The sequence below is a fragment of the Myzus persicae genome, unplaced genomic scaffold (genome assembly GCF_001856785.1).
Source record: "Myzus persicae strain clone G006 unplaced genomic scaffold, MPER_G0061.0, whole genome shotgun sequence".
NCBI lineage: Eukaryota > Metazoa > Arthropoda > Insecta > Hemiptera > Aphididae > Myzus > Myzus persicae.
Genome location: NW_019103856.1, coordinates 906,801 through 917,286, shown reverse-complemented (window position 1 = coordinate 917,286; position 10,486 = coordinate 906,801).

The window sequence follows — 10,486 nt, the reverse complement described above, 5'->3', positions numbered from 1 at the left end:
TGAGTACGTCTCATGACATTTTTGTACACAAATTAAATTAATTGAAAATGTATCAAATTTGCTAATTGTAAATGTTTAATAGATTTTAAGTTAGCTAATAAATCGAAATTGTTTTATAATTGTACAATAAATTGTTGATGTTGATGGTGTATCCACGTCTAGTATTGTAATATTTTTTGGAAGATTGAAGGATTTCTAAAAAAAAAAAAATAAAAAAAAAAAAAAACGATGGGTTTTCTAATAAAAATAGTTTTTAAGTGGTAATCTGCATTAGTAAATAATATTAAGTGTTACCTACTATCTCAAAACAAAAAAGGGAAATTTTTGAAAAACTGACGTTTTGGTGTTCCGAAGAAAGTTGTAGGGACAAGGTGCCATTCCTCCAAAATGAGGGACGTATTATACGCATGTTCACTGTTAACAATGTTCTTCTACATGCGGGATTACTTCCTAATCCTAATCAATTATAATTATTATATACATATAAAATAATATTTTATTATTTTATTTTGAGAAATAATAATAAGTACTCGACTGTGATATCGTTCCGCACGTTGCCATATCGACGTATCGCGGTAGTTATATTATAAATTATATTTACATTATACGATTTTCATTGAGTGAAAATTACAGAATATGTAGAACAACGTTTTTCTTATTATACTCGCATAGTGTACTGTGTAGGCCGCAGAGAGAGGTAAATAGTTCCTAGTTCAGACGGTACCTGAACTGTACATTGACTGACTTCACATTAACGAGCGGGAGGTACACGGAATGTACGGAATATTTCACTATTAATCATGACAAAATATTCTCTCCCATTATAATATCGTAATATTTCTTTTAGGTATACTACCTCAGCCGAGGGTCGTTATAATACATAGGTCCGAGAACATATTGATTTCGCCGAACCGCATTAGACGTGGCAAATTTACACAAACAACAGCGATACATACTACAACACTATTATTTATTATAATACTCCCCGCATGTATAAAACAATATGAGTGCACGGAAAACGTCAAAGGCTTCGTCGTCGAATATGTTCGCGTGAACGCCGCTTCGGGCTCTACGATATTCCCCTCGACGTCGGAAAAATTCATTATTTACACACACTCATCATATACGCAGCATTATTGTACTCCGTTGACGGTAAAAAATTACTCCCGCCCGGACGGTGCAGTGCGAAGGAAACGCAGCTCGTTTTTTCCCCTTCCTTTCGAATCCCGCACGACGGCGGCCTAGTTATTGCTAATGCAGGTATAACAATGGGTCGTAATGTGAAAAACGATCGGTGTTTTTTAGTAGACATTTGTTTTTTCTTCTATTAGTCTACAGTGTAGTTGTATTGTCAACTATAAATTATTATTCTACTACTTGGCAAGAAAAAAAACCAATATTATTTTGTTTGTTTAGCTATTTCATTTTTTTCTAATGCTCTTTCGGATTTTTTTTTTTTTTGATTTTTTTTTTAAACATTTTATAGTTATGGTGACCGTACATAAAAATCCAAACAGAAGCGCACCTTCAAATTTAGCTCCTCTATCATACAAAATGTGTTATGTAAGTTGTACGAATATCGGATGAACGGTATAATATAATTTACAGCTGTATTAGTAATGGCACTAGTGTTGTTTTTATTTGCTTTCACGTGAAAAACATGTGGTGCAACTAATATTGAAAAGTAACAATTTTAGCCAGTGATATTTTCAAAAAAAAAAAAACATTAGTATACAAATTCATGTAGTTAACACTTGTTAAGGGCACTACAATACAGTGCAATGCAAATAAGTTCCGTCTTAAGAAAATAATAGTACTTCTGGTTACCATAATATCACAATGTTCCACGGTAACAGAAATGGGTTTGTTTCTCTTCAATTTTTTAGTAGTATCACATGTGTATTTTTGTTAGTTTGGGATTATTGTGTAGTTTATACTTTGTACTTTATTTGTTTAGGTTAAACAAAAACCTCGAGTCACTATAGCCATAACATTTCTTTTGATATTTTATATTTACCCATTGGATGGTATTATATCACTATTGTTTAAAATATCTGAGCTGTAATAAAATAAATTAAAAATAGTCAATATATATATACATACTTTATAATTTTATATTATTAAGCAAACTGTCAGTTGGCGTCAGTGGCCATTGGACACGTCAAAATATATTGCAGACATAATTTATAAATTACATAATAAGTAATTAATGATAAATCTGACATTTTTAAAGTACAAAAAGTAATGAAAAACAATTCATTCAAATATTATTAAGTATTAGATAACAATATGGTAAATAATAGCAGTGTCTTGATGTTATACTGCTAAGCAGGAACGCTTTACAATTTATTGATAAGTTGTGTTTCTTACAGAAACTGGGTGAGCTTGAAGACGGTGTTGGGTTCAGGGTTAAGTATTCCGGTCAAGTAATTGAATATTTGAAATATTCTTCTCTCCTTGTAGTATATTATTCTACATTCAGTTAGAATATGTCTTAACCGAAAGGGAAAGCTCACAACATGAACAAATAGGGGGGTCTTCCTTCTTCATTAAATGTGAGTGAGGCAGGTGAGTTCTATCCTATATAAGACAGTTGATGGAGATCTCATGATTTTTGTGATGTTGGCAGGGAATAAAAAAGGTTGAACGGACTTTTTAATTTCGTTTAGCTTGGTGGACAGTTCATTCCATTCCATTTCACACTGCTACCACGTGTCGCCCGAAAAAATTACTCTTTTCATGTGATTGCAGGAAACGATAAGGTAGATGAAAGCATGTAGGGATGAGCTTGCGAGTTTATAGACCGTATCTGTTCGTTGCCATCTAAAAAGGCGATGGCAAGGGACCCAAGTGCATGTAATATTTTTGTTAGATTTCTGTGCTATCATATGAGGACATGTTGGTGTTCTGAATTTTGATTCAGATTAATATTGCCAATATCAGAGTGGGTGTACCTCACGATTTTGGAGGCTGGTTTTGCGAAGGAATCGCTAAATACTGTAATATTGTTGTCTTCGACTTTGGATAAGTAATGTACTCAACAGCTTTAAGAATTTCCAGAGTTTCTGTGGTGTATATTTCATTAGATAGATATAATGTTTGTTATTTCGAATGCACATGCAATTTATTCTAGCCGGTATATACCATATCGCAGCAGATCGTGACACCGTGTCAATAAAAATTATAAATTCGTGTTCAGCGTTGAGAGTATCCTATCTGTCAGTGGTGACTTAAGTATTTCTAGGCGGGGAACCTTTATAGGTTCTAAGACAATACCATTATACCAAAGAAAAATCACAAAATCTTTTTTGGATTAGAATTTTGAAAATGCGATGTTTTTATTTCAATCCTGGATTGTGTAGTGATGAGTATATAGATTTGTTATAATTGTCATAATTCAAAGGCCTGAAAACATAGAATAAGTAGAAGATCATCTATAAGTATAATATGATGCATCAAAAATCTACAAAAATAATATCGTTAAGCATAATTTTATTTTTCGGGTAAATATATTTGATATTTTGAATTAGGTTTGATGATGTATATTGTGACATTATAATTTGTCGAAAATTATATGTCTAAGTTTAGATTTTAAATTAAGGTTAAACATTCTAAAAATATAAATTATAACTTGCAGTTTGGTGATATAATTAATGAGATAAAAGGTTTGTTAGGTGATATAAATATATAATATTATTATATCAAATTCCCCCCCCCCCCCGTGGTATCGACGGGATTGCTTGTTCATTACTTCGACAATATAATATATTATCTACTTCTAAACTTCCTACATTCATTAAATTTGCAATATTATTTATCCTTATTTCATTATTAATTTATAAATTAATTCTTCAACATTTAAAATATTATAGCGTTACATGATCATATATTATAATTTCTAGCCTATACGCTTAACAAAATATGATCGTATAATATAGTAATCGATATCATTGAAATATTTCAGAAAGAGTTCAATATATTATGTTTATCTATCATTTCTTATTAACAATTACAATATTGTCTTAATCATCATTATATAATATCATTATGATTATATTTTATATAATATACTTACGAGTTACGACGTACTTTAAAATTATGTACTATTGATTTATCCAATATAGGTATTTTTAATTTAATACTTTTTATCGTTTAAATGTTGAGTGTGTCCAAAACGCTTTTCAGACTATAATTAACGAATAATGATTATGATAATCCCTAATTAATATGATTTATTGTTGTTCTTAGAAACAGTACGAATATATTATATACAAATAAGAAAAAGGTACCTATACAGTTATATTCAATTATTTGTATTTTTGTCTACGTAATGATTAAACATTCCGGCAACGTTGTCGGTGTCACAAAAAATGTATATTTACATAATATGGGAACTATTTATTTAATGATGATATACTATTATAATATTTGATAAAAACTTAAGTATTATAATTATTTAACTTATTACATTTTATCAAAATTCAATATGAATTATAACGGTTATTTGTTGGATGGATTGTGTGTTGCGTCTCTATGTACCTTTTACTTATATAAACTGTTTTTGAATAACTATGAGATATACTTTTATATATTTTTATTTTTCGAAATACATTTTGTAAAAGTTATAAGGTGCGCTATTTCGAAACTAGTTCAGAACAAACCGATCTCGGGTCACATAGGTTTTTCAAAAGCTGTAGTCGATGATTTATTGTTGCTTGATGCCTCGATAATGTGATCAAATCCTATACAAATCATGTCATTACGATGGCACGCGATTAATTTTTTGCACATAGCAAATACCTACTGCACGTTTATTGCTCGTCCGCGCTCTCCCATACACGAAATGACGAATCATCCTTAAACTTACCTTTAATCAATGGTTGGCAAAATGTAACGAAATATCATATCAGCATATCGTCGGTATCAAAGAATTCCCTTTGAAATAGGACACGGGTGAAGAGAGTGAGTTATGGATTTTTTTATTTTTTATTGACAGGCCACGGGGTGCCGATGGAACGTGTGGAGTCTCGTGTGCCCAATAATTGTAGTAAATTTGTTTGCGGACGATGGTGGTGCGATGCGTGACTATATTTTGACCACACACCCTCAACCCTTATCTGTTTATGTAAAAACATCGTCGGCGTTCGATACTTCGATCGGTGCAGGTTTTTCCGGATCGCAGTGGAAAATCGACCGTATACTGCACGTTGCAAGGAAAAACTTAGCTATACAAATAATAAAAACTTATGGCGCACAAATATTTTCGGTCGTCGTGTATTATTATAATAGTGGTATATTCTAAACTATTTTGGGATCCAGCCATGAGCCAACCCGCAAACAGACCGGCTACATCCCCCTAAATCATAACTGCACCCGAGGTTATATCCTGCAGGAATTCTGACTTACGTAATATGATCCCTTGTAATATCATAAAATATATTATATTTATATTATATATTATATTTTTATATTATTATATTTTGTCTTATGAAACTATAAAAGTTTAAACCTTATATGAACAACAATACAGGCCCGTTTAATAATTATTATGATCTGCAGGGGCGTGCCCATGTAGGGTGTGGACCAGGGTGTCATATATCCTCTCTTTTTTTTTAAATTTCATCTTGGCGGTGTAGTATTGTTCTTTTAAAATCATGTTAATAATTATCATGTAAATTAAAATTAAAATCAAAACATTTTTGGTACCAATTAATATGAATTTTATAAATCCACCTTGATTGTAATTTGTATTCCTATACCTGCATCTTGTCCGATAAGTGATCCCTAACGGCCATGGTCAGGTCAACCATACTGAATTTTAGTTTAAAATTATTTTAGTCCAATTGTAATGCAACGTGGCTGCGGAACAGTTGAGTTTCGGAATGTACACTATAGTCGTATTGGTATTTTCTTACTCCGGCCGGATCGGGGAAATTGGACGTTATAGTTACTGTAATATAATAATATAATATATAGTATACGACAGTGGCGTGTTGACCGTGGTTTTGAAGGGCAGGTGCCCGATAATTTTGGGTGGGTCATACGAGGCTTCGAAGGTGGCAAATCTGGTCAGTCTGAGAAGCTCCCAGTCAAATCGACTGCAGACAGCAGCGGGCTTGATTCGTTGACCACCCGACCTTTTAAAATGTAGTGTTACATGCTATGAATGATTTGCAGTAATAAAGACGATGCGACTGAGGTGGAAGTAATACTAACACAGTATCCACTTATGGTTACTATAAGACAAAGAAAAAAGATACTTAACGCCGTTCTTATTTTAAAAGCTTTTATTTTATTTATTAATCAAGCCGTTAGAAAATTATGTCTATTTTTACAGCGCATATTATCAGTATTATATTTTTTAGTGTGCCTCTTTTAGTATCCAATATTTGTTGGATTAAAAAATGACCACCCGAACCTTTCCGCTAGTCATGTCGATGCCGCTCTGGTTTCATAATTCAATATTTCTAGGTATTGCTTAAACACTATATGCTCAATAAAGTTTCAATATATACGATAATAATATAATAACAGATGAATAATGGATTTATTATTATAGTGAATTCAGTTGGTAGAATTTATGACTTCAAAATTAACCTACCTATACATGAAAAGTCATTGAGGGATTTGAAATAAGCGCATAATTTGTCGTGAGGAGGGAGGGGGGGAATAAAAACGTCTATAACATTAAACAATACACGAGACTGTGTAGGTATAGTCTTGCGTCACGTGAATACAAATACGACTGTAGAGAAGAAAAAAAAACAATCGCTCAATCCCAAAGGACAATTGGCGGATTGCTCGCAGCAGTCGCAAAATCGATATGTACGCGTGTTGTCCATTAGCCTAGCGAGCTTTGTGTCCGCGTCAACTGTATTGTACATTATACGACCTACAGACCCCGCTATATATATATATGTATATATGTGTATAGGACATTTTTTTCTATCTTTCGTATTGCACGCATTTTAGTACATCACATGGCCGGTCTTCAATATTTTTATTTAAATAAAAATAACCGGGTTCCATCACTGGATAACCTCCCCCTTTATATTATTCGTGTAAACAAAATTTCTGTTAGTTTTTTAATAAATAAAAACAAAATTAATTAATGAAAAAAAAAAAATGTTCATAGCCGTGTCCATCCGCTCGGAATCTAAAATTAAAAATAAAAACAGAGATCGCAATAGAGTATATTAATGATTATTAATTTTATTTTATTATTAATTAGATAATTCAATACATAAATACCAACTAATGCCAACTACGCGTGACTTAGGTTTATTTAAAGAGCGCCTGATGTCATACAAGTAAGTCATATTATGTAATGACATAAGCCCATGAACGTGTTAAAATAATGTCTTATGTGACATGCTCGGAGTTTGCCGATTTAATAATATGCCTGTTTGAATTTCGAACACATTTAACTTTCACAGGCTCGAAGTTCGAACTTGATTTTTTCAAACCCTCCCATACGCGTTTTTTTTGCATTTTTAAAAGTTCCCATCGCGACGCAGATCCGACGAATCTGCAGCAGCTTCCGTGGATTAATATTTGTTGCCAAAAGGATATTAATATTGTGTATACGAATCGTCTTGTACGGAAACGAAGACGGCGTAATTTACTATCAGAAATGTCGATGAAGTCGTAAAGAAAAAAGAAAAACCCCAAACAAAAACCGCCCGGAGAGTGGTATTCATAAATCGTCCAATCGAGAAACGAAAAGTCACCATTACAATAAGAGTATATGTTCACGCGCCACACGACCGACTAAACAATTTATGGGACATTCAATTAATTCGAGCAAGTCGAAATCGTATAAATATTGCCATATTGGAGATAATAAACTATAATTGCGTTCCACAACATCAAATTTTGTCCAGGTGCATTTTTTTCACAGGTTATTTGCGTCCTGGAATTTTGGAAGCGAGTTAATTAATGTAATTATTTTGATATGGGTAATTTAGTAAGCAAACGTGTCATGCTATTACATTTTTAATAAAGATAAATAATTTTAAAACTCTCATTATGTAAACACCTATGTGTTACATTAACCTTATCGTTTTAATGATACTATTTGTTATGATGATATATGATTTTAAATGTCATATATCATAAAAATACCTAATATTGAGTTATGAAAAATAGGTTTTTAGAAAGTGTCCGCCTAATAATAACAATTTATTTTTATTTAATTATTTTGGTGCGGGATTATTTAGAAATCGAGTAGGATTATGGGAGGGAGTAATCACTTTAAAAAACTTAAGTACGATAAAAATATTTTTCTTATAGAATTAGAAACCTACTGTACAACTGTATATGTGGGCATGTGGCTAGAGTAAGCTGTATTTTATATTGTCACTACTTACCTGGTGTCAAATTTGAATAAAAGGAAGTACTTACCAAATATGATTCTTAAAACGTGTCCCGAAATTTACTAATTACGATAGGTACATGCACAAATTCGTATTCATTTTGTTCAATAATTATATTTCTACCCAACAAGCCTGTGACGTTACATCCATAACATATGAGTTGTTTGACTAAATTATTGTCAGATTGTCTATATTATATTGATATTAACGTTTATTGCTGCGGGTCGCATACGCTACCACTATAATAATAATCATAATAAATTATCAAAACTAAACTCACTGAAAACAGCAATAACGGCGGCGATATAACAATTATAACTATTACAATAAACTTAAATGGGTTAGGTTAATTAATATTCTCTTTAATACAAACATAAGTTCTCGTTTCAAAATTAACGTATATTTAGGATTTAAATTTTTAATAATACCTTGTTACAGTTTAAAAATAATGATATAAAAATATGTATTAACGTTTATTTTAAATAAGATACCCCGTGTATAATAACTTAATTGATCGGCTGGAAACATTGAGAACAATTTGAACATTTTGGTTTATAGGTAACAGTTAAGATCGCTGTTTAACAATACCCTATATTCACGATCAACGCATAGGCACTCGGCGACATTTGCCGATGTATATTTTAATCAAACAAAATAATATAATGTAGTTATTAATGACTGGTCGACCTGGTGGCATTTATTTTGGAACACCACCCCACAGCCAGTTTAGTGTGAATGAAAGATGAAGACATAATATATATACTACTTGCACATTTTTAATTCGAGAAGTGCACTTGGGGTTGCCGATCAGCACACTTTCCACGTGGTTATCGTTTTCTCGACGGGGAGTGGAATAACGGTGCAGGTTTGCTGTCACCGCCGACTATCAATCGCCCAATATAGTATAGGAATGTGTCTATATTTCCAACGTATCGATCGATCTAATGATGCGATTCTGAAAACGTTTCGTATCTGTCAAGAAGACTTCTTGAGATCGACTTTCTAAATTTATTTTTGAACCTTAACGTTGGCTTAACAATTTGTAAGGTCCAATTTTTCCAATTCACTTAGGTGCTACTATTAAAGTATAGAAGTAAAATCGAAAATGTGGAAAAGTCCTCTCTATAGTACCTATATAGGGGATGAGGTGACCGAGTGGTCGGACGCGTCCGCTGCGACGCAGCCGGTCGCGGTTCGATCCTCGGCTACCGGGCGGCATTTTTCTCCGGACAAGTCGCGGTGACCGGAGAACAAGTGCTGCCATCCCCCACCCCCGGGGCATGGCAGAAACCTACGGGTGCCCCATTCGAAATTCTGCCAAAAACAAACACACACGTGTTCCCCCCTACCGTCCCAAAATATACAATACAAACAAACCTACAATACAAATCCTACTACAGCTAATGGCCTCAGTTGCCGAAGCTTAAGATCAATAAAAAAAAAAAAAAAGTACCTATATAATGGCCACAGTTTCCATTTATTCAAAATTATAATCCGGGACATTGCAGCAATGACTCTACACCTCGCTGAAAAAAAACCACAATAAGACTGACGGAGGTTACATTTTGTTTGTTATTGTAGAATGAATATAATGTAGTGTACGTGTATTCTACCGTACTGTAATTCATTTTTTTTTCTTAAGTACTTTAGGCCAGCTCCTATCGGCCTGCTCGTATTATAGCGAAGTACCATAACTAAACTTACTATATTATATAGAATAATTTTAATCAATTTTTTGAAAACATATTTATTTTTTTAAACAGTTTTATAATTTTAGCAACACAAGTGCGCAGTACAAAAATTAATACATCACGGGCCACGGCCGCAGGTTAGAACCTATACATTTTATATGTTACGGTCGGAATTTAAAAAAACACCAGGATTGTGGGCTTATCGTCAGTATACCTATATAAGTTTAGTACCTATCCTTGACTTCTCAAGCGTACTAAGATTTCTCAGCTAGACTTTACGATGAATATTAATCTGTTTTTGGGAACTTATCGCATCATAAAAGAATAGGAACAGGTGAACAGCTAATCACTGCTTCAATCCCCACAGCCCAAATTATAGGTTCACTGTGGCCACTGTGGGTGGTGAACAAACTGTTTGTA